Source organism: Marmota monax, unplaced genomic scaffold (genome assembly GCF_021218885.2).
Source record: "Marmota monax isolate L192 unplaced genomic scaffold, Marmota_monax_Labrador192_F-V1.1 WCK01_AAM20220418_F8-fsc00011, whole genome shotgun sequence".
Lineage (NCBI taxonomy): Eukaryota > Metazoa > Chordata > Mammalia > Rodentia > Sciuridae > Marmota > Marmota monax.
Window position 1 is genome coordinate 23,278,222 of NW_026693082.1, and position 27,237 is coordinate 23,305,458.

Consider the following 27,237-nt stretch of genomic DNA (forward strand, 5'->3'; position numbering starts at 1 on the left):
TTAGTTCTTCTTTCCTTCAGAAGAGGCAGGATCACCAGCTGCTTGCACCTAGGTGCACCCCTGCACAGAGCACTCACAGCCCTACCTCTGTGCTCTTTGCTGTTCATATCCATGGTCATTTTGAAGAGCATCTTGAACTCTTCCCTATTCTAGGACACTTCTTTTGGTGAAGTCACCTGCCGCAGTCTGGCTGGGCACAATCAGGAGCCACTTGTCAAAAGAAACTAACTTTATTTTTAGAACCACACACGACAAACAAAATAGTCTCTCAGGAAAAACCCTCAGAGCCTCAACTGCCACCACCGGCTTTCCCCAAGCCTCTCTCTCCTGGTAGCTGTTTGAATAAGCCTATCTACAAATTCAGCATAAGGTTCATTAGCTCCTTGTATTACCTTAGATAATTGACCTTGTAAACCTCCATGTCCTTGTAAAGTCTTCCATGCCTTAATTGCATCTGCAGCAATTTGTGCATATACACCAGGATCATATGCAATTTGTTGCTGCTGATCCTCATAAGGTCCCTTTCCTAACAACATATCTAGATTTCTCTGAGGATAACCAGCTGCTGCATTTCGCCTAGCCGTCTCCTTGCAAAATTCCTCATTGGCAACCTTCCATAACAGGTATTGTCCTCCATTTAGCACAGCTTTACACATATTAGCCCAATCTGCTGGCGTCATGTTCAAGTTGTTAATGGATTCGACCAAGCTTACAGTGAAGGGTGCTTGAGGACCATAGGTTGTTACAGCCTCTTTTAGCTGCTTCACTGTTTTGAAATTTAAAACTTGGTAAAATCGCTGCCCTCCTGCCTCAAATACAGGGCATGTTAATATTTGAGACCTTGTCTCAGGATCCCAACTATCAACTGCGGGGGTTGGGGGCCTCCCAGCATATGGAGGTGGCGCTGTTGGTTGGACACTTACGCCCTCTGGTGATAGAAAGGTGTTAGTAGCAGTCTCCTGTAGAGGTGGTGCTGTTGGTTGGACACTTACATCCTCTGGTGATAGAAAGGTGTTAGTAGCAGTCTCCTGTTGTAACTTTCCCCCTGATGGCTTTTTCTGTTTTACACTTTCTTTCTCTGTCTGACTAGCTTGAGAGGCCTTCTCTTTTACTTGAATCTTTTCCTCTGTCTGACTAACTTGAGAGACCTTCTCTTTTACTTGAATCATTATGTCTTCTCCTTCCTCTACCATTGTCTGAACTGAAGGCTTTGGACTAAGCAAACAAGATACGAATGTCCACAATGGCAATGTGCCAACTGGCAGAGTCCCTGGGCTTTTCTTTTCTACTCTTTTTAAATCTTCACCATGATGGTTCCATTGTGATATATTTAACAACTCCTCCTTAAAAAGCCATGGGCTACATTTTTGTATTGTATCAACGTATGCCCTGACTGCTCTTGATTTTACTGGGATGCCTCCTTCCTCTAACAATTTACTTAACACTCTTTCAGTTTGTTTTTTACTAATTTCTGATCCCATATTTCTACTATAATACAACCCAACAAGATGACGCCAAACAAAACCGAGACAGAATGAAATAAAAAGGGAACAACAAAAAGTCATTATGGCCTTTCTATCCTCCTGACATGTGCATCCGTCCTTTCTCCCTATCTGTTCCTCAGACGTAAATAGTTTTTCCTCAGATGTGAGCGGTTTTTCTTCCGTCTCACTCATCTCCAGGGACAGGCAACTTAAAACAAAAGTGAAGCAAAATAAAAGAGGAATCTTAAAATGGCTACCCATCCTCTCGCCCTGCCCTCAGGGGTGAGCAGTTTCACTTACCCTCAGTCGCTCCCCGTGCGAGCCACCAAATGGAATTTTGCAAGGAGACGGCTAGGCGAAATGCAGCAGCTGGTTATCCTCAGAGAAATCTAGATATGTTGTTAGGAAAGGGACCTTATGAGGATCAGCAGCAACAAATTGCATATGATCCTGGCGTATACGCACAAATTGCTGCAGATGCAATTAAGGCATGGAAGACTTTACAAGGACATGGAGGTTTACAAGGTCAATTATCTAAGGTAATACAAGGAGCTAATGAACCTTATGCTGAATTTGTAGATAGGCTTATTCAAACAGCTACCAGAGTTTTTGGGAATACAGAACAAGCAATGCCATTACTAAAACACCTGGCTTATGAGCAAGCGAATCGTTGGTGCAGAGATATCATTAGACCATGGAAACATGAAGATTTAAACACATATATTAAATTATGTAGAGACATTAATGAACAAGAGCAAGTCGTGGCAGCTACAGTAAAACAGGCTTTAGATGCCAGAGACATTAATGAACAAGGGCAAATTGTGGCAGCTGCAGTAAAACAGGCTTTAGATGCCAGGCCAAGAACATGCTACAATTGTGAACAAACAGGACATTTTAAAAGGAATTGCCCAGTAGCAGCAGCAGTCACCTAGTTCCCAGTTTCCTTTATCCTTAGTAGGGCTTTTTTTTTTGTGTTTGTGTTAATTTAAATTTTTATTTTCTAATTAATAACTACAACTGTTTATTTTGTATTTTTTAGAGATTTTTTGAAGATCTCATGTTGTTAGCAATTTCTCCCCTTTATGCATGCTCTTGCTTCTCTTGAAGCAATCATGCATGAGCCACCTAAGCAAGCATAGCTCTTTGTGTTTCTGTCTCCATGAACACCTGTTTCATGTCCCATGTTTATCTACCCCTGATTCCTTTTGATTTCATAGGAAATAGGGAGCAGAGGCAGCAGTAGTAAGAGGTCACAGGAAGATCTTCTGCATGGAGAAGACACTGGCTCTATTGTGAAAATAGTAGAAATGCATCTGTTGGATATCGGAGACTGAAATAAGTCTTTGTTTTGGGGCCTGAGAATTGTGGTGTGTAGTTCTGAGCCTCAGTTTACAGTGATAGTGTATCTTAGGATCTTAGAGTTGGAAACTTAGGAAGGGTAATGTTGAATGTTATCTAATGTAAATGACTTTCTGATACATGAATCCTCCTTCCCATATCTCCAGCAAAGTTGAAAATTAAGTCTCTGTTTGAACACCTTTGGGTGCAGATATCTTACTCCTAAAACCATCTGTTCTGTTTTGAGGACAGAAAATCTTTCATTTTATTAAGCCACTATTCTTCCTCCATGACTTCAACCTATTATGGAATTTGCACACAGTGAGTGTTTAGTAGGTCCTAGATAATAGTCTATACAGTTTTAGGTAAGTAAGTGTTAATTATTTGATTTTACTGATAAGGAACTATATTAGTCAATTTTTGCATCACTATGACCAAAATTCCTAACAAGAACAACTCAGAAAGAGGAAGGGTTTATTTTGATTATTTCAGAGGATTCAGTCCATGGCCGGCTGGCTCCAAGGTAGAAATATCATGGAGAGAGGTTATGGTGGAAGAGAGCTGCTTAGTTCATGGCAGGTAGGAATGAGAGAGGGAGAGGGAGGGGAAGGGGAAGAACACAGGGGCATATTTAGTACCCAAGCTCATGCCCAGTGACCTACTTTCTCCGTCCCTACCTGCCTATAGTTACCACCCACCCACAAGTCTATTCAAATTATTAATTCATTAAGTGGATTAATTCACTTATGAGGTTATAGTCTTCACAAGTCAACCATTTCCTTCAGGCCCTACCTCTGAACATTGCCACATTGGGGACCATGTTTTCAAAACATGGGGTTTTAGGGGAACAATCCAGATCCACACTAAAACAGGAATCAGGCCGTAGAATGGCTAAGTAGCTTACCCAAGGTTACATAACTAGAAGAAAATAAGGAATTAGAATTTGTATGCAGGCAATAGGATTTCTGGACCCATGCTTTTAATTAACAGTAGAATACCCATTAAATGTAGCAGAACGACTGGAAACAATATTAAACCAACAAATCTTCAAGTTATATAGTCCTGGAAATCGTTGCTGGAGGAAATAGGAGGCAAGATAAAGTTAAGACAATAATAATCGAATATCTTACCATTAATATCAGCAAAGGTACCTACTAAGTGCTGGCAATCTTATAGAGGTAGCTGATAAAGCAGTGCACAAGATATACCAGCTGAGCTTTAATGGAGCTTATATTGTCGAGGGAGAAGGCAGGCATAGACAGCTGTAAACAGAAAAACATAAAGATAGGTAGAAAGTGGAGGTAATGATCAGGAGGTGCTAAGGCAAGGTGATTTGGTTGTACCTTTTAAATGATGCTGCTTTTGATAGGAAGGCCTTTCTTAGTAATAGCTGAACTGAAAACCAGTATTTGGAATTTCATTCATTATTATTAAGAATTAGAAATAATAGTGTTCAAAAGTTTTAAAAATTTTAGAAACACAATCCTCTTGGACACAAATACATTTTCCCCAAGTTGCCTCTTCTTTTATATCAAGTATACAGTTGAATTTGAGCCATCTCTTAGTTGACAAGATTTTATTGACATTTCCAGACTCAACAGAAGCCAGCTGGGTCTCATCTATCTTCATGTCTATGGTATGAGTTTGATGACCTCTTGTTCTTCCCAGATTGTCTTCAGATCTATGCATCTTACTTGAATCAGAAGCCTGATGGTTTCAAAGGGCTGTCCTGTGCAGTCAGATAAAGTCCAATATAACCTAGTTCTTGTTGTTTCTCTCCCTCCCTCTAATTACATATTACACACGTCTTTTGTTGGATTGTTCATAGAATCAATCACGTCTCTGGTTCCCATTCCCTTTTCTCTGTAGTTTCTCATTTTAAACATCTCTTTGTTCCATGGATTCTGTAATTGTGGATAACTACGGTAACTGTGGCTGCAAGGATTTCTCTGTGAGGACTATCAATCAGGATAGGGACAAGGAAGCAGACAGTTGTCAATTAATTGAGAATGCCAAGAGGTTGAAAAGTCAGCCAGGGATGTTGTAAGTTAGCTTTCTGTCTGGAATATTCCTTCTGCCACAGTTTGCATCTTCATCTTGAAGATTTGGCTAAAACAGCTCATGGAGTTTATAGTCTAATCCATTTTATCCTTTCAATCTTCCCCCACCCCCAACAACTGTTTCTTTAACCTACCCTCATTCCCTACCTTCCCCTTGGCCTTCGCATAAGCAGCTATGGTCTGGATACAGTGTTATGGCGTAAGGCCCCTAGTGCTCTATGGCATGCTTTTTCCTACATACTTCTCTTGGCTGCACTGAGCTCCTTGAGGTCAGGGACAAGAGACCATGCCATCCTTTTGTTTATTTTATTATTATTTTATTTTTATTGAGGTGAATTCACAGAACATAAAATTAACCAATTTAAAGTAAACAATTCAGTGACATTTAGTACATTCACAGTGTTGTGCAACCACCATTCCTATCTAGTTCCAAAATATTCTCATATTCCTGAAAGGAAACCCTATACCCATTTGGCAGTCTTTCCATACTCTCTTCTCCCCATAGCCTCTGGCAACTACTTCTTGTTATATTTATTTCCTTGGCACCTTGCATAGTACCTGGTTCAAAGTAATTTTTTTTTGCTGGAATAATGAATGGATTAAAAGTTCTGTAGGGAGAAGAACTTTTTATTTAAATTGCCTTATTCATTTATTATATTTTGGACTGACCACAAGTACCCATCTGTGTCCTGGGTTCAGGACATGGAGTAATGAACAAAATAGACAAGCCTCTGCCCTCATGGAGTTTATAGTCTAACCCAGAGCTGGCTGATAGTTACATTATATGATCCACACATGAAATTTAAACTTTCTAATAGCCACATGTGTTGATTTCCTATTGCTGCTATGAAAATTATCATCAACTAATGACTTACAAGCTCTAACCTAAGTTTATTCTTTTTTTTATTTATATATGACAGCAGAATGTATTATAATTCTTATTACACATATAAAGCGTAATTTTTCATATCTCCGGTTGTATACATAGTATATTCACACCAATTTGTGTCTTCATTCCTGTACTTTGGATAATAATGATCATCACATTCCACCATCATTAATAACCCCATACCCTCTGCCTTCCCCTCCAACCCCTCTGCCCTATCTAGAGTTTGTCTGTTCTTCCCATACTCTCACTCCAATGCACATTGCCCTCAATGGGCTAAAATCAAGGTGCCAGATAGGCTACATTCCTTTTAGAGTGATAACATATTATTAAGTCTTGCTACATCTGATGTGGTTTACGCAAGAGCACATCTCAGTTTAAACTAGACATATTTTCTGTGTACCTGTGGCTACTATCTTCCCTGTTGGTCAGCATAGATCAAGGAGGATAGTCAGAGATTAAAAATAGTTATTTCTAGTGTGATATATGTTAAGAAAAATTGCAGTGCCCTACAAGATTTTTGCATTCAAGGGAATCTGACCTTATTGTGAGGTGTGGGACAGTTTCCCAGAGAAAGCAAAAACCTGAGTGACAAGAGGAATGCATCTTAAAAGCAGAGGGAGTGATTACATGCTCCCTTCCCCTTCCAGTTTAACACCTTTAAATAGCTTCTGTCTTTCTATGGCACAAGTCCACATCAAGGAATTTTTACCCATGGAAGCAGGGAAGTGACGGGGTTGGGTATGCATTTCTTAGACAATTACCCTGCATGTTCATAAGATCTCATTTTCTTAACTCTTAATATTTCTCCATCAGTTTTGTTTGTAACTGAATAAAATATTTTTGGTACATTATTTTTTGTCACAAATTCACCTTAGACCATAAGGTCAGTACATTGCAATAGAACATAAATTATAATGCTTTTTTTTTCTTTTTAGGTTTTAGAAACATATGTTATAATATATTCCTAAATTGTGCTTTCATGAATTCTCTCCTAGGAAACCTCTTAGGCACAGTGCAGGCACATACCTTCATTCCTTATCACCAAGGTGACTGTCGTGCCACTTGTGGGGTCCACTTTACAGAGGAGGAACCTAGAGTCATATTTTAAGTGGCCAGATAGGCAGTTTATTGGACGAGGAGAACTACAGATGGGAATTTGCCAAATTACTGAGGAATCTTTATTTGTTCCACTGGTATTAATCCTCCTCCTGCTGTTTTGAGCCATTGGGGTAGATAGGAGCTTTTTAATAACTACCATGTAATAGCATCTTGTAATATTCTTCTCTTAAGAGGAGTGTAAGGATGGGTAGGTCAGCAGCAAGACTAGGGGTACATCTTAGGAGTAGTTTAATACAGCTGGCTTCAGGTGGCTGTAAGGAATATGGGAATACTCCCAATGAAATCTCCTGTGTCACTGAGTACTGTCCAGAGTGTGGCTGACCTATTTTCCCTGTGTCAGGAGTTGGGCCTGGAGGGCAAAGAAAGGAACAGTAGTGTAGTTTCTTGAGATTTACCTGGTTTGTTGTATGAAAACCATGTACCTTTGGCAAACCTTCCTTTAATCTCTCACCTGGTGAGCAGGTAGTGCTTTCTTCCTTTTTCAAAAAGGACTGAGACTTAAGGTACTGGATGAAGCCAAACTTCCTAATAGTCCTCCTCAAGTCTGTGCAGGTCTTGCCTCCTTCAGGAGGCTGTGTGGGTCTATTTTCATAAGGTTAAACGTTAAAGGGACAAGTGATTGATTCACTCCTTACTGGACACTTATAATTTTTTTTTCTCTTAAAACTTAGTGTTATTTAATTATAGATGCTTAAGATGGATTTTATATTCAGTTTTAGGTCAACTTTAGCCCAATGAGCTTTGAGGATACATTTGGGTCTCTTTCTTTGGCTTCTCTCCAGTAAGCTGTTGGTTCTTTTGCTACTGTCCCTGTCCTCTTTGACTCTGAACGGTCCTAGAAGAGGCTTTTCCTGAGTCTTCTGGATCCAGGCTACTGTGTGTGTTCCTGACACTCTTTATTTTCTTAGTCTTGTTTCTGTTTAGGCTTTACTTTGGAGAAACTTCCACAAGGGAAGGAAAGAAAACGTATAGCGTTTGCCAGCCCATTTCCCATTCTGTTGCCTTTCAGTATGACACACAGTTTCTAGAACCTTCAGCAGGCACACCTAGAGGACAGTTTGGAGTCTCCCAATACAGCTGCCAATCATTGTAGGAGAGGTTGACAACCTCCATTGTCTGCACCCCACATCTCTGCCTTGAATCCATGTAATAAACATCCCCGCAGCGGTTCCTGGGGACGTTTCCCTTCTATGATTGAGAATGTATGAGAGCAGTGGTTTCTTTTTACCAACCACTCAAGCATGAGAAGTATTTAAATAGCATGGATGCCCTGACTGGGATTAAAGTTGACAACAAAATGTGTGTTTAAGTTAGCAGTGGGAGTTTTCAAATTCTGAGTGTTCTGCCTCTCACAATTTTGGTGCATAGTGGATTACAAAGATTGAAAACTCTAGAAATAGTATTCATGACATACACATTAAATCATTTCCACTAATGTCTTCTAAGCATTGATTTTAACCCAAAACATTAATTTTAGTGGAAACTAATGTATTGTACATTGAAGGTCAGCTAATTGAGTGGGTATATGCCATTGAGCTTGTGGGCTGGAAGGATCCTTTCATTTGTAGAACTTGCTGACAATACTGCACTTTCACTAATTGGATTGGAAAAGCTATTTGGTAGTTCTCTTTCTGAACTGTCATCTTTATAACCTTTTAGGACCCCTGCCTACCTGAAAAGTCCTTCCTTGGCCTCTTGTTATTTTCCCATCAGATTGACACATATATTATTACATTTTAAACAGCACTTAGTCTGTCATATGGAGCATTAGCCTTGAAGATTTGCAGTCCATGCTGGAATTTCAAGGGGGAAAATTGGTTAAATGACAGGAGAAATATGGCAGTTCATGAACAAAATTCTTTCTGAGTTTCAGTTTCTGTTTTAGTCATCCATATCCTTGTCACTAACCTCATTAGGTCAAGGGCTTAGAGGCATTTTGTACAGAATTGGCATATGTTTTGGTGACAGTGGCACACATTTTAGCATCTGAACAGTGATATTCCCTCTTGTTTGGGGGAGCAGTCATTTCAAATGCTTCTGATTTTTAGCTTGAGAAATTAATACTGTGAGATATATTTTGCCTCCGGAGGCCTTTACAGCTGGATCCTGAAGTTCATCTCTCTTCTCCCATAAGTCTGGGCCTTCCTCAAACTTCCTCCAGCAGCCGTGAAGGTCAGAGAATCGAATCAACTTCTCTGGCAGGTCTGGAGTTTTGGGTACTGTTCTTTAATTTATCCTGAAGTTACCAGGCCTCTGAGTCAAATTATAGACTACTACAGGTTTAAATCCTTAAGGAACACTTCTTTATTTGAATGATAATGGAAAAAAAAAATAAACTGGCCACGTTCATATTGAACATGGACCATGGAAGGAGCATCCATAGCCCTCAGTGGGTGACTGGGGGACATACTTAGGGTGTTGTATTGCCAGCTTACATCTAGAATAGTTCATTACTACTGAACAGATGCAGCCTGAAGTAGGTCATCATTGTGGCAGGGCATGAGAATGCACATATTTCTTTATTCTTGCAGTGACAACCATTGCATTTTATCCATTGCTAATTTTGACAATGTCATACCCTCTCAGAAATAGGAATACATGACAATAGTGAGTCTTGGAAGCATCTAGAGGTAAAATCAAACTAGCTCCAGAGGATTCATAAAGCACTATCTCCTTGGTACATTCAAATAAATCTTTTGATGCAAAGGCATGGAATCAGAGGAAGGAGGGGAACAAGGATGCAAGGGGTTCTAATATAGGTATTTTGGGGTGCTAGAAAAATTGGGTGTTAATTCATAGAGGAACATCAGTCCTGTGAAAAGAGAAGTCACTGAGATAAGAAAAATGGACAGCATGTGGACATGAAGACATGACATTTAGTGAGTCCTTGTCATCAACAGTGATTAAGATGCAAGCTTGATATTAGTTTTCCATGGTTTATGTGATTTTCTTGACCAAGCAGGGAACCTTTGGAGGAATAGTAGCAGTTAATATCACACATGATATTGTTTCTGGAATGTCTTATATTTTTAGTACCAATGAGATACTTCTTTGTCCCCATGTGCCTCTAAAATTTTAAAGAGAATCAAAGAATGCATAATTTATATCTGTCCCAGAGGTAACAGAGTAACTCAATGATATCTATGAAGGGATGATTTTAAATTTCATGTCTTATGCAAGAGGTGATTTTTATGTGAAAACTGTGAGAACTGGCCTCAGGGATAACCAGATAATTATCCCTCTAACAGCAGAGATAGATTCCAGAGGGACTGATGCTGAGAGCTGTGGTAGATCAGCTATGCCCTTGTGGTTCATGGTTGCCACATTGGAGCACATGGCAACAGATGCACTGCACAAAACACATCCTGCCCTCCCTCTGGAGAGGGCTGTTGGAGACCTTGTGTGTCTCAAAAGGTAGGTGAGCAGAGATTTCCTGTGGAAGAATCCAGGGCAAGGCTGAGTGAGATGTTTGTTTACAACAGCAGCAAAAAAAAAAATTGCTTTCTCCACTCTGATCCCCGAGGTGCTCACTGATAATCAGATGATTGTCAGGAGTGCTGTGACTGCCCTGGATCATCCTTTCTATCATTGCACTAGAGCCTGTAACCTTCCACACTTAAGCCCTGTGGTGTATGGAATGCTGGATTTGGAAAGGTCTTAGTGCTGTCCAAGGAGCAAGAGGGCAAAATAATATACTATTGTCCTCAGCTTGGTTAAGTCAAAGTTTTGTTCTCTGAGCCAAACAATTTTTAGCATAGGTTTTAATCATTTTCTGGTTATTCATCACCCCCCACCCCAGAAAGTATAGGTCCAGAGGAACAAAATCTTTTAACCTAGTGGGGAAGGGGAGCTTGTGTAAGCGTTGAAGGGCTGGTGGAATGTGAGAGTTCTTTGTTTTTTTTTAAGGTTGATTTTCTATTTTGTTGTTATATTTATATGTATTGGATATCCTTGTATCTATTTGTTTTTGTTTATATATAGCAATTCTCATTTATCCATCAGGGTATGCTCTTGATAAGCCAAAGGTCTCTTTGTATTTCTAGGAGAACTTTCTCCTAACTAGACTGTCACTGTCAATCACCTACTCCTGCTCTGCATCCTTTCTTCCTTTGGCTTCTAAGATATGTCTGACTCTTGCTCCTCCTACTTCTCTGATATGCACATGTACACAAAGCAAACAAATGTTTAAGGATTGCTGGAAGGGACTTTAGAGATTATCCACTTGAACACCTTCATCTCTCAAATGAGGAATTGGAGGCTTTTTTTTTTTTTTAAATCTCTAGTTTCATAGCAGTGTGACTGAGAAAGAGGGAAGGCTATAGGCAGGAAAACCCTTTAAGAAAGGCTGTTGATGACATTATTACCCTATATACACATATGTTATATATGTGTATAAATATTATATGGAGCGACTCTGCACCATGTACAACCAGAGGAATGAGAAGTTGTGCTCCATTTGTGTACAATATGTCAAAATGCACTCTATTGTAAAATAAATAAATAAATAAATAAACAAAAATAAATAAGTAATAAATAAATGGAAAGGCTGTTGAAGTATTTCAGATGAAAGGTGAGTGAATGGATGAATGAAAGAAGGAATATATTCATATTTAATGACATACAGCTATTTAGTATCTGTTATGTTTTGTAAAGCTTCTTTTCCAAAGAGACCTCAGCCATATTTCATAAAACCATTCATTGAAACACAAATATTTATTGATTTTCTACACATATTGTAAGCTCTGGGGATTTGACTGGCCTGCACCCATGGGTGGTGGACAACATGAAGTCATTAGATTGTGCTTTCCCAGTATGCCCAGCCTCCCAATTCTCCTTGTTAGACCTCTGGATACCAGTACTGATAGATAAGCTATTGGCTTTGAAATGAAATCTGTTTGCCTTCTTCTACCTAGCGTCAGTAGAGTGAATTTTAAAAACTTACTGATTGAGGAGATGAAAATAATAATTGTACTTAATAGGCACAAAACAACAAATTAGTATAAGAACTTGAATTTTGGCAGACCAAGAGAAACACAGCACTGGAGTTTTAGGACCTGCCCAAGATGAAAGAATGGTGACTGTGTAGGGGATGTGTACTTTTTTGGAGCTTGGTATCTGATTTGTGTGGCTTTATTCTCTCAACTTGTGATCGATTTGACCCTTAGAAGTTCAAGTGGAGTGGGCCAATCTCATGATGTTTCTGGGAGGAGGTTATCAGCCTGACATTGGTTTGGTTAAAGTATGTTTTTTCTCTCATTTAGTGATGGAAATGGCCTGGGGACTCTCTGGCTTTCTTCTGAGGGCAGCTGACATAATGGCTGAAGACAGCTCCTCTTTGGCATAGCTAAAATTTTAAGTCAAATGTTGTGTGTTCTTAATGAATGTTGTTCTAACAGGCAGTGTGTTGCTTCCTGCTTGCTGCTAGAGAAGGTCTCTTATGTTGGGAAGGGAAAATGGCTTCTGGATTAGTCTTTGGGCACAAATCATTTATCTGATATCTTTTATCAAAATATTGTGGCACTAGTTATATACTACCCTATGTAACTCAAGTTTATAAATAACAGTTCCACTTGTCAAAGAATTGAGAAAAGAGTGTTATTCTATCACAAAGAAAGATTCATCGCTTAGGGATTTTTCATATTATGATTTGAAAGTATAATAGGTCCACATTTTTGTAGCAGGGCACTTTTCTGTGGTTTTTAGAGACCCACAGTAAACCTCTTTAAATGTCAGAAAGCTTTAAAACCCAAACAGGCTGTAGTCTCATTAGGGAGCAGTCTGGCTAGATTTCACAAATTGAAATATTCTGCCATAAAGTTTATTGTAAATGAAATGCAAGGAAAAGGCATATGTGTGTGATTCAATAACTATCAGGCTTGGGGTTTCTAGGTTGTTGAACGCAAAGATATTCAAATTACATGATCATACCCTGACTCCTGTTATCATGATTTACAAATCTAATTTATACATTCTGTATCTCATTCTTGCAGACAGTGGGGAGGGAGCAGTGTAGTCTTAGATCCAGCAATGATCCCTCCTCTGCAAAAACCCCTATCTGTACCTTGGTACCTTTCCTTTAAATTATGAACGTTTGTGATTCTCATTCAAAATGGAGGTAAAACGATCTTTGAGAGTTACATTAATCATTTCAAGTAATTTAAAAAAAATTTAACAAATGCCTCTTGGCAAGCAGTATATTTATTGGATATGCTTTTGTTCATTTTAAAACATTAAATATTTAAAGCTACTATAGAAAGGCTAGATAAAAGGGAGAGTGATCGAAGTCATCAGGCTGGAGATCACCTTTTCTAAAAAACAATGATAGAGGTAAAATGAGACTAAAAAATAAATGCTGATGCAGAGAAAAAGCTCTTGATGCTGACATTGTATAAAAATATGTTATTTTGCTAACTCTTCAAAGTGTAATGAATATGTTCTGATACCTTCCTGTTAAGCATTTTGTGACCTGGATTTTACTCCAAGCTTTCCAGGCCACTAATGTGGTTTTACTTGTATTGTTTTTTCCCTCCATCCATTTTAGTGAGTTTTAAAAAGTTTGTGGAGGGACCAATCAGACAGGCATTTTTTTCAAATTATGAATGAACAAATTGATTTATTGGATGGAGTGACATTTTCCATTGGTTGTCTCTCCTTTGAAAAGGTCAGATTGTTCAGCTTATTCTTATTTTAGATGGTCTGGAGCTGCATTGAAAAAATAATAATAGGCAGGGCTTTAGCCACAAGAATTGCCAAAAAGTAAACCAACTCCAAAAATAACAATCACATACCTTTACATTTTACACTAGTTTATAATTTGCAAAGCACTTTCACATCCATGAACATTTAAAATACAAATATAGTTCAGTAAAATATTAAACTTGCCAAAGACCTGTACTGTGGGCTTTACGTAATTCTAATGAAATGTCTGAGATAAATTCATTTATAAAGAGAAAGTTTTTATGTTATGGTTTATGGTTTTGGTCTAGTCCATGATTAATTGGCCCCATTGTTTGGGGTTTTTGATGAAGCAGCACCTCATGGCCTGAGTATGTCATGTATCAGAACTGCTCACATCACAAGGTGGGGGGTCCAGGGAGAGGAACAGGTTAGGGCCCCACAATACCTTTCAAGGGCACACCCCAGTGACCTATAGACCTCACATTAGGCTCCACCAATTAAAGGCTCCACCACCTCTCTTGCCTCTGTGGGGACTAAGCCTTTTAACACAGGGGTCTTTGTAGGCCATTAACTTTGAAACCATAGCATAGAACTTGCCTTCTGAGAGTGGGGACAGCATCTTATAATTTTCTTTTCTTTGTCAATATTAGTCCAGGTAATTCCATGATCTTCTAGCCTTAGCTTTTTGTCCTTCATAAATCACAGTTTATTTCACAAATAAACAGTGTTCTTTCTGTATTATTGCAAATGTACTAAAAAAATTCTATCAAAAGATAGACACAGTGTTGACATTGAGAAAATAATACTTTGTATAGTCCAAATCCAGAAATAAAAGACATTATTTACCCTGGGGGGCCCATATTCCTTAGAAGTACTAGTATAATAGAGTTCATGTTATATAGCAAGTGTAAGATTCATTGGCCTAGGCGTTCATTGATGGTTTGCCTTATGATGACTATACTTGAAATCTTCAAAATGCCTAGAATTTGTGGCCAAGTTCATTTGAGTTTTACCCCTCACAACCATGGAATAATCATGCTTTTCAAGAAAGCACTATGACCTCATTGAGAAATTTCTAAAAATCTAGTGTCGAATATAAATGAGCATATTAACTCATGCTAATAAATAACAAATGGGGAAAAAATGTAAACACTAGAGCAACTTACTTATATACAGAATCTGTATAAGAAAACACAATTTTTGTAGCAAAAACATTTAGAACTTGGCTCAGGAAAGCAGACATTTCTTAAACTTCCTATTCTTAATTATCATCAGTCACAAGTTATTTTGCTACTGTAATATGTATGGTAGTTATAAAGATCAAGCATTTAAAAACAAGGCCAACAAATAAAACTGAAAAGCTCATTAAAATTGCTATAACAGGTGAGAATCATTTTCTATCAGTTGGTCCTAAGGGACATTTACTGTGATGTCATGTTTTCGTTTGTCTGTTTGTTTTCTAGCATAAACGTTGATGAAGTGCCAGCAGCTCCTAGTTCTCCTCGTCTTGGTATGTGCCTACCCTGCCCATGGATTTTTCTTTCTTTCTTTTCTTTTTGTTTTTTTGCCATCCCCATGTGATTTTGACTAGTGTGCTAATTTGGAAGCTCACAGACAAAATAAGGAAGATTCTGCTAACAATGGATGGAAATCCCTCAGTCCCCAAAGTGTGTCTTTGTGGGTACTGGATCTGTAAACCCTTTGGTGACTCCACACCCAAGCCTTTCACTGTCTTCCATTTAGCTCTTGGGATCCCAAGGTCCCACTCTGGATCCATGAGGATGAATGAGCCCCAGGCCCACACATTTTTGTTTCGTGAACTAAGGTTCTACTACACCTCTCAGCCCACAGAAAGAAGGGGGAGATGTGTGTTTCATGTTCAAAGCTGCACTTCAGAATTCCTCTTGGCCTAGAACCTGATTCCCTGGCTTGCTCCCTGGGTCCTCCCTGTTTCTGGCTCGCCGGCCTTCCTCTCATTCTATGAACTCGCCAAGCAGGCTCTTCCCAGCCTCCTCTTGCTCTTGCTCTTGCTTGGCCCTTTGCCTGGGACGTCCTGCCACTTATCTTCTATCTCATCATTCAGCTCTCAATCCAGATGTCACTTCCTCAGAGCAGCCTGTCCCATGACAGCACCTCTTTTGTTTTCGGGAAGTCCTCTCCTTCGCTGTTTATTTTTATATGCTGTGTCCATTGTCCCTGTGCTTCCCCGCACTAGCAGAAGCCCTATGAGAAGAGAGACCTTGCTGATTTTTCCTCACCTTCCCCTCTCATAGAGCTTGGAAGGGACTGGTGGTGGCATTCATCAGACACTCACTGAGTGACAAGATGTGACAGCAGTGCAGTGCCTCTGCTTCCCCATCACAGCACGCATGGTCAGGGCCTGCAGAGACCAGCCTGGAAAGTTGTCCATCCTCTAGGGCAGCTTTTCTTTTCAAATATTTGCCTTGGAGATAAACTTCTGGAACATAACTTTCTTAAGTTAAGAATTAATGCTACTTCTCTGGTAACAGCTGATTCAGTTTACTAATTGAGAGCAAAGAATAAGTAAACACTGTTTTATTTAAATAAACAGAAAGAGTCTGAAATGTTTGAGAGGCTAACTCCTTGGCAATCTACATTTTTAAGTATTCCCAGCTACCTAGATGTACTCACCCCGTGCCTCCACAGTCCCTGAAGACCACAGTTTTTCTGTTAAGGCACTCCCCTACTTTGGAAAGTACACAACACTTCCTTGTGCTTATTTTAGGCCTCCTACTAAAATTCTGTCTACCTCTTGTTGCATTTCTTGACTGCTCCTTGGGGGCTCCCTTTTCTATGATTGTTAGTACTTGCTGATGCACTTGGTGCATGCCAGTGGCAAGTACAGTGGAATCACACTCTTATATTGTTGTCCATATTAATTATTATTAAACTCACAGGCCACATTTAATAAAATGCCATGTGTATGCAGGCACTGCTCTGTATAATAACTTCTTTCACCTATAGCAGTCCTCTGATGTTACTGCTTTTATTATTCCAACATATTGTATCTGTCCACATCTTATGGATAAGGAATCTGAGGCCAGAGAGGTTATCCAGCCCTGTGTAATATAGTCACCTGCATGGAGGGTCAGGATTTGCTCAGGGACCAGGCTCCAGGACATGTTCCGCCTCCCCATCTGCTCATCTGCACAAACACAGGGGAGCTCTTTGTTGGCTGCGCTGGTGCCTTGGCACTTGGTGCATGCCAGTGGCAAGGACAGTAAGTGCCCTACACAGAGTATCCCCCCAGTTGGTATGAGGATAAGAGGGAGCATGCAAGATCTTAGAATATAAGCTGTAGGTAATCACTGTGAAGATACAAAAGGAATCCCAGGAAGTTGCTGAATTTTTTCAACAATAAAATAATAATTCTCTAGATCTGCCTTTTGGTTACATATTTTATTCTGTCCCTCCAAGAACTGTAAGTCAAGAAGCAGGACAACAAATAAAAGAGTGGCTTCTGAGCAGCTTCCAGAAAAAGGTGCAAGTACTCTGGGGTGGGGATCCCTACTGAGAATAAGAAAAGTGGCTGCCAGGAGAGATGAAGGCATTACAGAAGGCCTCTGTGGCTTTGTGAAACTTGAGGGAGTTTTCACTAATTAGTCCAGTGACCTTGTTACTTAAGACAAGCATGAACACCTGATCAGAACACATCCTGGCTGGCAGCATGCAGCCTGTTTTACAGTTACTAATGCGTTGTTTAAAATGCCTTCTCTTCTAGAGACTGTCCCACTCTTGAACAAAGCAAAGCCAGTTGTTTTAGTCAGCATTTTTGCTGCCATGACCAAAAGACCTGATAAGAACAATTAGAGGAGGGCTCATGGTTCAGAGGTCTCAGTCCATAGATAGCCAGCTCCTAGCTCTGGGCCCAAGGTGAAGCAGAATGTCATGGCAGAAGAGTGTGGCAGAGGAAAGCCACTCAGGAGTCACAGGAGGAAGCAGAGAGCTCTGCTCACTAAGCACAAAAGGTGTACTTGAAAGGCATGCCCTTCCAATGATCCACCTCCTCCAGCCACACCCCACCTCTCTACAGTTACCACCAAATTAATCCCTATCAGTTAGGTTAGGCTCTCATAACCCAATTATTTCATCTCTAAGCTTTCTTGCATTGTCTCACACATGAGCTTTTGGGATACACCTCATATCTAAACCATAACACCAGTAGATAAATGGAAAATTAGGAAAAGTATTTGCAGGATATGATATGTGAAGAGATGAGTGCTGATTTCCTTGTTAAACAAGAGGCACATATGTATCAATCAATTAAAAAAAAAATAATCCATGGGCTGGGGTTGTGGCTCAGTGGTAGAGCACTTGCCTAGCACAATGTGAGGCACTGAGTTTAATCTTCAGCACCACATAATTAATAAATAAGTAAGTAAGTAAGTAAATAAATAAATAAATAAATAAATTATATTAAAAAGTAATCCAATAGAAGAAAATATGGAAAGAATATAAATGGACAGTTCAAAAAACACAGTGGTTGACAAACTTTAATGATGTTAGTGATGGGAACAAAATTAAAATAAGACAGTATTTTTCAATTATCAGTTGAAGACAGTTGATGCTATTCAGTAATGGTGTGAAGCTATCATGCTGTTTGAAGGAGTGTAGATGGAGGAAATATTTCTTGGTGGTGTTTTAGTTCTAATACAGGAAAATATATTTTATATTTTTGTTGTAGTCAAAACTTAGAACTAATCAAAAAGTACACTGATAGGAATATGGGTATTGTTAGTGTACCTGTTTGGTAGAATACAAGTTGCCATTCTATGCCAGTTACGTGGAACAATGATATACGAATATCATATATAGTATAAGCTCCTCTGGATAAAATAATAAGTGTTTCCATATAGTTTAAGCATGTATCATAAAATATTCACATGTGTAAATATGCAGATACACATTTTTGTATATGCAAAGGCTGTACATGAAACAGTTTGTGGTCCTTATCTCTAGAAAGTGGGACTGTGGTGAGAGAGAGCTGACGTTTCTTGCTTAGGTTTTTTAACTGGTTGAAACTTGCAGTTTAATTATATATTACTTTTAGGAATGGGCCATAGGGAATACATAAAGTACTTTACTAAAGAACATTGTTTTATTATTTCTAAAAAGTTACTTAACCTGATAAATTAGACATTTTTTTTCTTGTAGTCCATGCTTCTGGCATGTTGTAATTTCTTTTGGAAATTAAAGTTCTCTTTGTTACAAACTGTATACATTTTTCTAAGCTCCTATATGACACCCCCTCCCACCATTGTTCTGTGTGGTTCCTCTCTACTGTAGCACCTCTGGCAATGAAGTTAAAGGGAAGAAATCCACAAGTTCTCTGCAGCGTTTGTTCTCACGTTCACAGCTTTGGATAGTTATGATTTGGCATAATATGTGTACATACTTCAAAATAATAGAGGAAGTATATTTAAATACCCATTTTCAGAAGTTGTCTTAGCTTCCTGAGAGACACTGAAGTCTAAATCATTGGTTTGGGGCCACAGACTTAGTTCCACATCTGTCTGAATTTTGTAGTCTTCTGTGTCCTACACAAAGTAAAATTGTGAACCAAGTACTGGATTCCGGTGTAGTTTATAAAGAGCCAAGGTATAAAACCAGTTCTAAGAGGATAATTGAGCACTGAAAATGCAAAAGAAGTACAAAGGCACTAAATAAGGGGGCCTGTGTTTTCAGGGGCTATTTTTGTGGCCCATGACCTTTGCACATTTTGGGGGTCAGCAGGCAGGGGTGTGTTTCTCTCTGAGAGCTATCTCCTCATCCATGTTCTGGCGCAGCTGAATTCTGCAGAGATGTGCCAACAGGCCAGATGTGTGTGAATTTGCCAGAGATAGCTGAAGGAGTACTGCAGTGAACTGAGAGAGTCTCTAGTAACATATTTTTTGCCCTATTTATGGCATTCTTAGTTATGGAAGCCAAATAGTTCTCAGAGAAGAGGGACAAGTGTTCAGAAGAGTGAGAAAGAGAAGAGTTTTCTCATGTTGTCTTTATCTTCCTTAAAGGGACCAAGTATGGGAGAGGATGTAAGTGGAAGAAAAGAAATGCTCTTTGATCAGAAAGGAATATCAGTCTCAAGACTGTATTGGTCACCTGGTAAATGGACGTCTGCTACTTTGAAACACCAACCTAAGAGTTTTATTAATAAAAATCTGTTTCTCCTTAATCTCTATCTTTTGTTGATTTCCCATCTGTAATTTGCCATAATGATCTATTTTTGCCCCTGACCTGGAAGAGTGGAAAATGACAAAAAGAAAAATAATGAATAGTCGGTCTATCTGGTGTTGAAAGGTAAAAGGATCTCCCTGTCACAGGAAAAATAAAGTATGCCCTAGCAACTAAGGCAAATAGCTGAGTGGTTCACTGTCATCAGGTTAGAAGTGCTGGACTTCTCCTGACACCAGTACAAACCCAGACCCATCCTGGAAACGCTCTGGCCCCTTCAGAGTGTTGTGCTGGGATGTTCGTCCAGCCTGACAGCCTGTCCAACCTTGCTGTGCCTCAAAGAAGTGAGTGGCCAGCTAATTGTTTTCAAATTAACTGCTGCTCGAACAAGGACACCCAGAGGAATTGTTCAGACTGGAGACTGCAAAATTCTTTCAGCCAGTGGAGCCCTGTCATCAACACGATAGCTGATAGCCTCACTGCTAAAAAACTGTCGGCAGAAAGGTGCTTCTGCTGGGCGGGAAAAGGCAGTTGTCAGCTGGACACTCTTTGCCTGGCATAGACATTTTGTGGTCTCCCCAGAGGTCCCCAACTCTGCAGATCCTGCCTTCTGGACAGCTCTGCACTGGGTTGGTTTTCCAGCTCCCAGAGGGCACCTTGGGGCAGCCTTCCCCTCAGCATCCTTCATGGCAGGGTTCTGGCAGACGGGCTCTTCTCCCATCAACACCAGCTCTTTCTTTTTTTCTTCTTGTGACTTCCCACAGTGGGGCACTGGGCATAAATTCACCTAAACTTCAGAAGACAGGAGAGGGTGTGAGGGTAGAAGAATGTCAGTTTAATACTTAGTATAACCTGTGGCCTCCTAAATGACACACCTCCCTATGTCTTGTTTCTCACCATTCCTGTTTTTCCTGCTTCCAGTCTCAAAATGAATCTCTGCTTTCAGCTCACCTCCTTAAGTTGCTGGAATCTGGCAGGTTTGACTCTAAGGTATCTTAGGATATAACCCTTGCCAGGGATGGGAGAGGCCAGTGTGGTGCTGTTCCTAGCACTGTGTGCAGCTCCTGAACCAGCTGGACCTCTGATTTCACTCAGAAGTAGAAGATCAAAGCTACCTGATTCTCATCTCTGCCATCCTTGCCCCTCCTAGACAGGAGCCCCCCTACACACACACACACACTCATTCCTGAACCTGTCAGGGAGTTGCTACAAAAAGAGCCATTCTCCCCCTGCCCCCTCCTTGGAGATGTGACTTGCTCCTCATCTTCTGAAACCGTTGCTGTGGTAGGCAAGCTTCCTGATGGCCTCAGGCTTCTTTACCCAGGTTCCCACCGCCATCACTTCTTGGTCACATCCCTTCCTTTGCCATTTCAATTCCCCCAGTCCTTCTGGATGAGGTAATGGAATGTACATTCTCCTGATTCTCCATGTTTCTCCCATCTTAAGGAAAAACTCTCCTGACTTGAGGCTCACACAGTTTTCCTGGCTCTTGGGGAGGACCCGCCCCTGATCTGCAACATGTCCACAGGGTCATCTCTTTGCATGGCATTGTGTACTTGCACCTGCTTGTTCAAACTTTCTCCATCCATGAGAATAAGTGTTCTTTTCTCCACCTACTTGAATCACATCTAGCTAGCTAGTCCTTTGTGTCTCTTCCCAATAACCTCTGCCAGTAGAAATTTTCTTTAATCTTAGCGTATTCATTCTTTGGCACATGACCATGTGTGGTAATTCTGACAGTTGACTTTTACTTTGAATTATAATTTACATCTTCTAATATTGTTGAATGTTTTAAGTGTTGTGTTAATAACATACATGCTTATATTGTCGAGTTCTTCGAGAATAGAACCTTTGGGGAACTTTCTTTAATATAATTATCATCACACCTAAGCCTTGCATTTAAATTCCTGAAAATGGTTTACTGAACAAAATAACTAATCATGAATGAATGAATGTTTCAAGATGTTGGGAGAGCTTTGCTTTCTTTTGTTGCTGAATTTGCCAGCTATGACCTTTCTAAACAAAATTTCTGATGCAAGCTCATAGTTCTAACTTACCATGAAATTTGACAGATTTCTAGTAAAGTGGTTTGAACTCATCAGAAAAAGAATATTTTTGATTAAACTTTAGAAATACAAAACAAAAGTTGTAGTAGAATTAAAATAGCGTCTGTATTCACCATCATCTCAACAAGTAGGAAAATACTGCAGCCTTAAGGGAAAGCCTAACCTTATATGGTATTAATCTCTATAAAATGTTCCTTTTGTCTTTTTGTTCCATAATAGAAAAGAAAAATTGTTCTTGAGTTAAAAGAGAAAACTGGACCAGTAAGCCTAGAAACTTCTTTTAATTGCTCACTTGTTTTTCTAGGCGCATCAAAGAGAATGGGAATGATTAAGGGTTTAGGGGATAAAAATACTATTATTTATGTCTCATGATACAGTGAGAACTCACCACAGGATGCTTTTTGCTATACATTGAACATTCACTGCTATCAAAGTCCTTTTCATTTTAGGAAACTGTACCCAGCTGAGTAATTTAAGTAGGGGAAGATTTGGAAGATTGAGAACTGCTAAACGTGGGAGGAGGGGGGAGGGAGATTTCAACCACTGATCCGTCCTCTACTTTGATTTCTCTGCCCTGTGCTATCTCTAGAAAGCAGTATGTCATCCCTCACTGCAGCGGAACAGATTCATACATATTTACTAGTTGCAAATTATGAATGTGCAGCCCAGAGAGTAGCAGTGTTCTTTGTCTTCCTACTTTTCTTCCTCACTAATGATTCAAAATTCTTTATATACTCAGAACCGGGAGACTGGTTTTGTAGCTTGTCATATCCTTTGTACAACCAATTAGGTCTTTGTCACTTACATGGAATTTTATTTACCAGTTTGGAAGCTTATATGGAGGTAGACTGAGGTTTTCTCCATCCTGTGTCCAGCCTTTGATGTAATGATTTATGAAGGTACTAGGAGAGATATTGATCCTGCTAATAGCTTCTGCCTTGCCACATAATGTTTTACATTTTACTCAGCTAAAAGACCATATTCCCTTTCTCCTCATCTGATTGACCATAAATGCTTTGGCCTTTCCTCGATAATTATCTCACTTACCAAAGCAGTGGGTAAAAGTCAAGTATTTATAGACTAATTAGTGAAGTCAACATGCCTAAGTAGGGTATTTTACATAATACCAAGAAATATGGTACAGTACTATGAAATTAGCAAAGTTTGGTATGAGGCAAAAAAGCAAGGGCCAAGAATGCCAATGGTGGAGGCTGGATGCTGTGGTAGCAGCTGGCTGTGGTGGCAGTGGGCTGCAGTGTGAGTGGCAGGATACAGCCAAGGTGCTGCTCTGATAACAGCATGCTTGCTCTGTAGCTTCTCCCCTTGCTCCTCACTTCTTTTTACTTACGAAAGTTTTGGAATATTAGTGAGGTCTGATTTGACTTCAGGATTTTTTTTTTTTTTTGAAGTTTACTATCTTATGATACAAACAAATGTCTTTGGCATCATTTAAAACACTTGAGTTCTGGGGTAGAATGCAAGATCATTTTGTTATATATAAAGCTATATTACACATTTGAAATGCATTCATTCTTGTCCATTGTATAGTTAGCTTGACTTTGAAAGTTAGAAAAACACTGCTGATGTGTCAGTTGTGGGCTAGGAGTCAGAAAACATGGTTTGGGTTCTGGCTTTGTAAGCAGTCACTGCACGTCCTCATACTGGCCACACAAGCCCTTTGGGTACCAGTATCCTCCTTTTGAAACTAGAGATACAACATATTATAAAAATCAAAGGGGATAGTGAATATCCAATACTTTGTAAATTGTACAGCACTAGAGATGAAATACTTTTTAAAACTCATATACAGTTGCATAAGGGCCAGTGAAGGATTTCTTTCAAGATAAACGTGGGCAGAAATAGGATTGCAGCCTAGTCTGCTATTAAGTTAGTATGTTTTTGCCAGTGATCCGATGTACAGCTAGATCCTCATGTAACTTGCCTTCTGCACCCCATATACTTTTAGACAGGATGAAAAATCTCTTAGAATCTCCAAAGGAGGTGGTGGGATTTCTTTGGAAATAAGAAGGAATATCTCATTAGCTAGGACTCATGTGTAATGATTGCTATTTCCACCAAGTAGCAGTTATGCATTTGGAAAGATCCTTTATGCTTTCTCAGAGTATTCTAGACCTAGAATGGGAAACAAAGCCGGCCACAGACCAGCAGTACCTCAGTCTGTCTGCCCCAAGTGAACATCCCTGGACATCTGATTTATGCCTACTTTTGTTTGTTCATTATCCTGTACTTCCTTTAATCCCTTTACTTGTCATCATCCACAGGAACTAACAATTTGCAAAACCAGATGATAAAGCAAAATTGAAGTCCACCCATGACATCAAAAAGGGAGAAGGCAGGCGTATTTAAATGAGCCAGCTTTAAAGAAGTGGTGAGTACCTGCACATGAATGAGGTGTGAACTTTCTGACCTTGTCATCAAGGGCTGCCCGGGCTCAAGTGCTATCTGTCTTATGTGTAACATTTGTTTGGTTTGGTTTTATTGGGGTGGGGGGGATATGTGCAAAACAAAATCATGTTGAAATGATGGTGGTCATATGTTCACTGTTAATTTTGTCATGACTGTTCTATAGACCACTCAACGTAAGTTCCACAATTCAGCACATAGATGTTATTAATATAGATACGCAATTCTAATCCTAGTACAATTACCTGTATTCAGTTTTTTAGCTATCAGTCATTTTTCTATCTTCCCTACCTCCTGGTGCCCCTCACACTCATGTTTAGGTGCCAGTAGGTATCTAGGTATCTAGATTTTAGGTATCTAGAATTTAGATAACTAGATTGCCCCTGACATCCTAAATTTCCCAATTTGTTTCAGGACTCCTCAACCCCTATTTTTTGGTTCTATTTCCACCTACAAAATATCTCAGCCTCCAAAATTGCCTTTTCTTCCTTGGTATTATTAAAAACTGTCCCCTCCTCTTTTCTTGTTATAATTGGCTAAATTACCAGTTGATCACTAAATTATAACAATGTAGCATCCTAATTTATAATAAAGTGTCTCTAACCAATGATGCTCCTCCTTTAATTCTCAATTCTCCCTTAATTTAAACTTTAAAGGAGAAAGATGATCTTCAGGTATGCTATTTACATGGCAAAGCAATAATTTGTTTGTTTACTAGTTCACTACTTGAGTGGCTGGTCTTCCCTGGATGTAGTAAGATAGGTGAAGGACTGTGAGGGTATGTAAATCCTGGGCAGGTATGTCCTAGACCTCACCTTATGACATAGGAACTTTTTGATGTCAAGCTCATCTTGGTTCTACCATTTAGAAACAAGTGACCATGTTCTTCTTTGTGCCTGCCCTGTAGGCAGCAACAATTTCACAACAAATGGGGAAAATAATAATAATTACAAAGATAAATGGAAGCAAGCCAGGTATGGAGCTGCATGGAGAAGACAAAGCCGGAGGAGTTGTAATTTAGCCTTTTTTTTCTCACCCTGAGGTTCTGGGTAATTGAAAAAGAAGAAAGGCAGAATAAGAGATAGTATGAAAGGGAAAGGGGAGAGGTTCAGGGAATACAGTGAGGGCTACATTTTTTAGTTAAAAGCCTCAAGGTTAATAAATATATTATGATGTATTGTTTACCTCCAGGAGCAGAGGTTAACTCTTTTCTATGGCCTCTAGGAGTTTCAGAAATCAATTGGCTTGTGGCCTCTCTGGCATGCCCTTCTGGAGATATCAGAGGACATCTCCCACAGTGAGGTTGAGGCTGTCAATGAATACTTACACATTTTCTTTTTAGTCATTTGCTACCCTAATTCAGAATGCCTAGAAAGGTTTGGTAAGAGATCAGAAATCTCTCAGAAGGACAAGGCTAAAGGTCCTTGCCTTTTCCTGCTAAGGTTTCAGACAACTCAGGGACCAGGGCTTCAGATGGAGACTGGGGCAGGCCAGCAGGACACTGAAATTCAGAGAGGCTAAGGACAAAACCCAACTCCTTCTAAAATGAATGACTCCTAAACTGAAGAAGCAAGTGGGGAGAAATTAAATGTGTGTGAAAATAATTTAAATACAATAAGCTTACTGCATAAAGTTCAAGTTGAAACCACTTCATCTGTCTGAGTTAGTGCACAGGTGTGGCTCCGTCAGCCCATCCTTACCTGCCCTGATCATGGCCAGAGAAGAGGACATGGTATGGAATCGCTGGAAAGCTGGAACAGCTTCTAGGGCAATTGTGCCATTAGAATATTGGGGGCAATTGTGCCATTAGAATATTGGGGGCAATTGTGCCATTGGAATATTGGGTGCAATTTAACTTGGTATTAAGATGCCATTTTTTTTTTTTTTTTTGCTTTGCAGTCATCATATTATCAAATATAATCATCCATGGTTGCAGCCTATTAAACCCATAACTATCAAATTTGACTAAATGGTAGTGTACCTTTTAAGATAAAAATGTTTTTGTTGTATAAAAATGCTTTGTAGCTTTAAAAGGTCAGTAGCTTCCTAGAGCAGAAATATGCCATGTAATTTTTAGAAGATAAATAATCCCCTAAACTTGATTTAATTGCTCTCTTTTGAAGGATCCCCATGAACAAATGTCAGCTCTGTTCTGTTAGGTGTGTTATGCTTGGAGGAGGACTTGAGAAAGCATTTCTTAAATCTGCAATTTTCGATTTCATTTTAAAAATCCAAACAAAATTATATTTAGGATCTTTTGAAGTGTTTTTTGAAGTTTCTTATAGAAAAAGAAACCATATCTTAAGTGATAAGGGTATTTGAGGATGTTACTAGTATGAAACACAATTTCACAGGATTTACTTTACAAATATGGATTGTTTATTATCTAAACTCTTAAACAATTAAGAGGCATATTTTGTGATATAAAACCCTTGCCGAGCACAAACTGATGATTTAAATTACTATTGTAAGACCTTAAAAGGTTCATTGGTCGAAGATGATTAATGCTCCCTTCAAGATAATACAAAATGCATCTCCTTTGCTATGTACAAATATCCTAAAAATAACTATCAGAATCCTTGTAAGGAAAAGAATTGTAGTAGGACTTTTTGATATATAATTGTCAGAAACTTATTTAAGCTCTCTGAGCCTCTTGTTTTTTATATATTAACAAGACCAGTAATAATTTAACCTTCTCAGAGTTTGTATGTTGTTAACTGAGGCACTAACCCTCTCAGAGTTTGTATGGTGTTAACTGAGGCACTGAACAGCCTTGAGATGTGCAGTCACATCTTATCTCAGGCAGGGATTCAATGCACCTTATCTGGAATCAGTAGAAGATAACTGTGTAGAGGGACTACTCTTAAAACTCCCCGAAATTTCTCCTAAAGAGCAGCACGTGTGGTTCTCTGCCTTCTTGTGCCACCCATTGAGAAGTCTAGCATAGTCCATTGTCTCTCCAGTGTGAAACCAGATTCTCACAGCCA

At 39.4% G+C, this 27,237-nt stretch overlaps 1 protein-coding gene across 6 annotated transcripts in view; it reads left to right on the forward strand.

Annotated features, from left to right (window-relative positions):
- Enox1 (ecto-NOX disulfide-thiol exchanger 1) overlaps positions 1-27,237 on the forward strand; it is a 542,803-nt gene that overhangs the window by 176,161 nt on the left and 339,405 nt on the right. For 5 of the 6 annotated variants that reach the window (XM_046454324.2, XM_046454323.2, XM_058582598.1 and 2 more), the window contains one exon: positions 24,109-24,215. The gene's annotated coding sequence lies outside the window, so the exon portion shown is untranslated. Of the gene's footprint in view, positions 1-14,995; positions 15,079-24,108; positions 24,216-27,237 lie in introns of those variants that run through there. The other variant, XM_058582600.1, reaches the window with a different exon arrangement.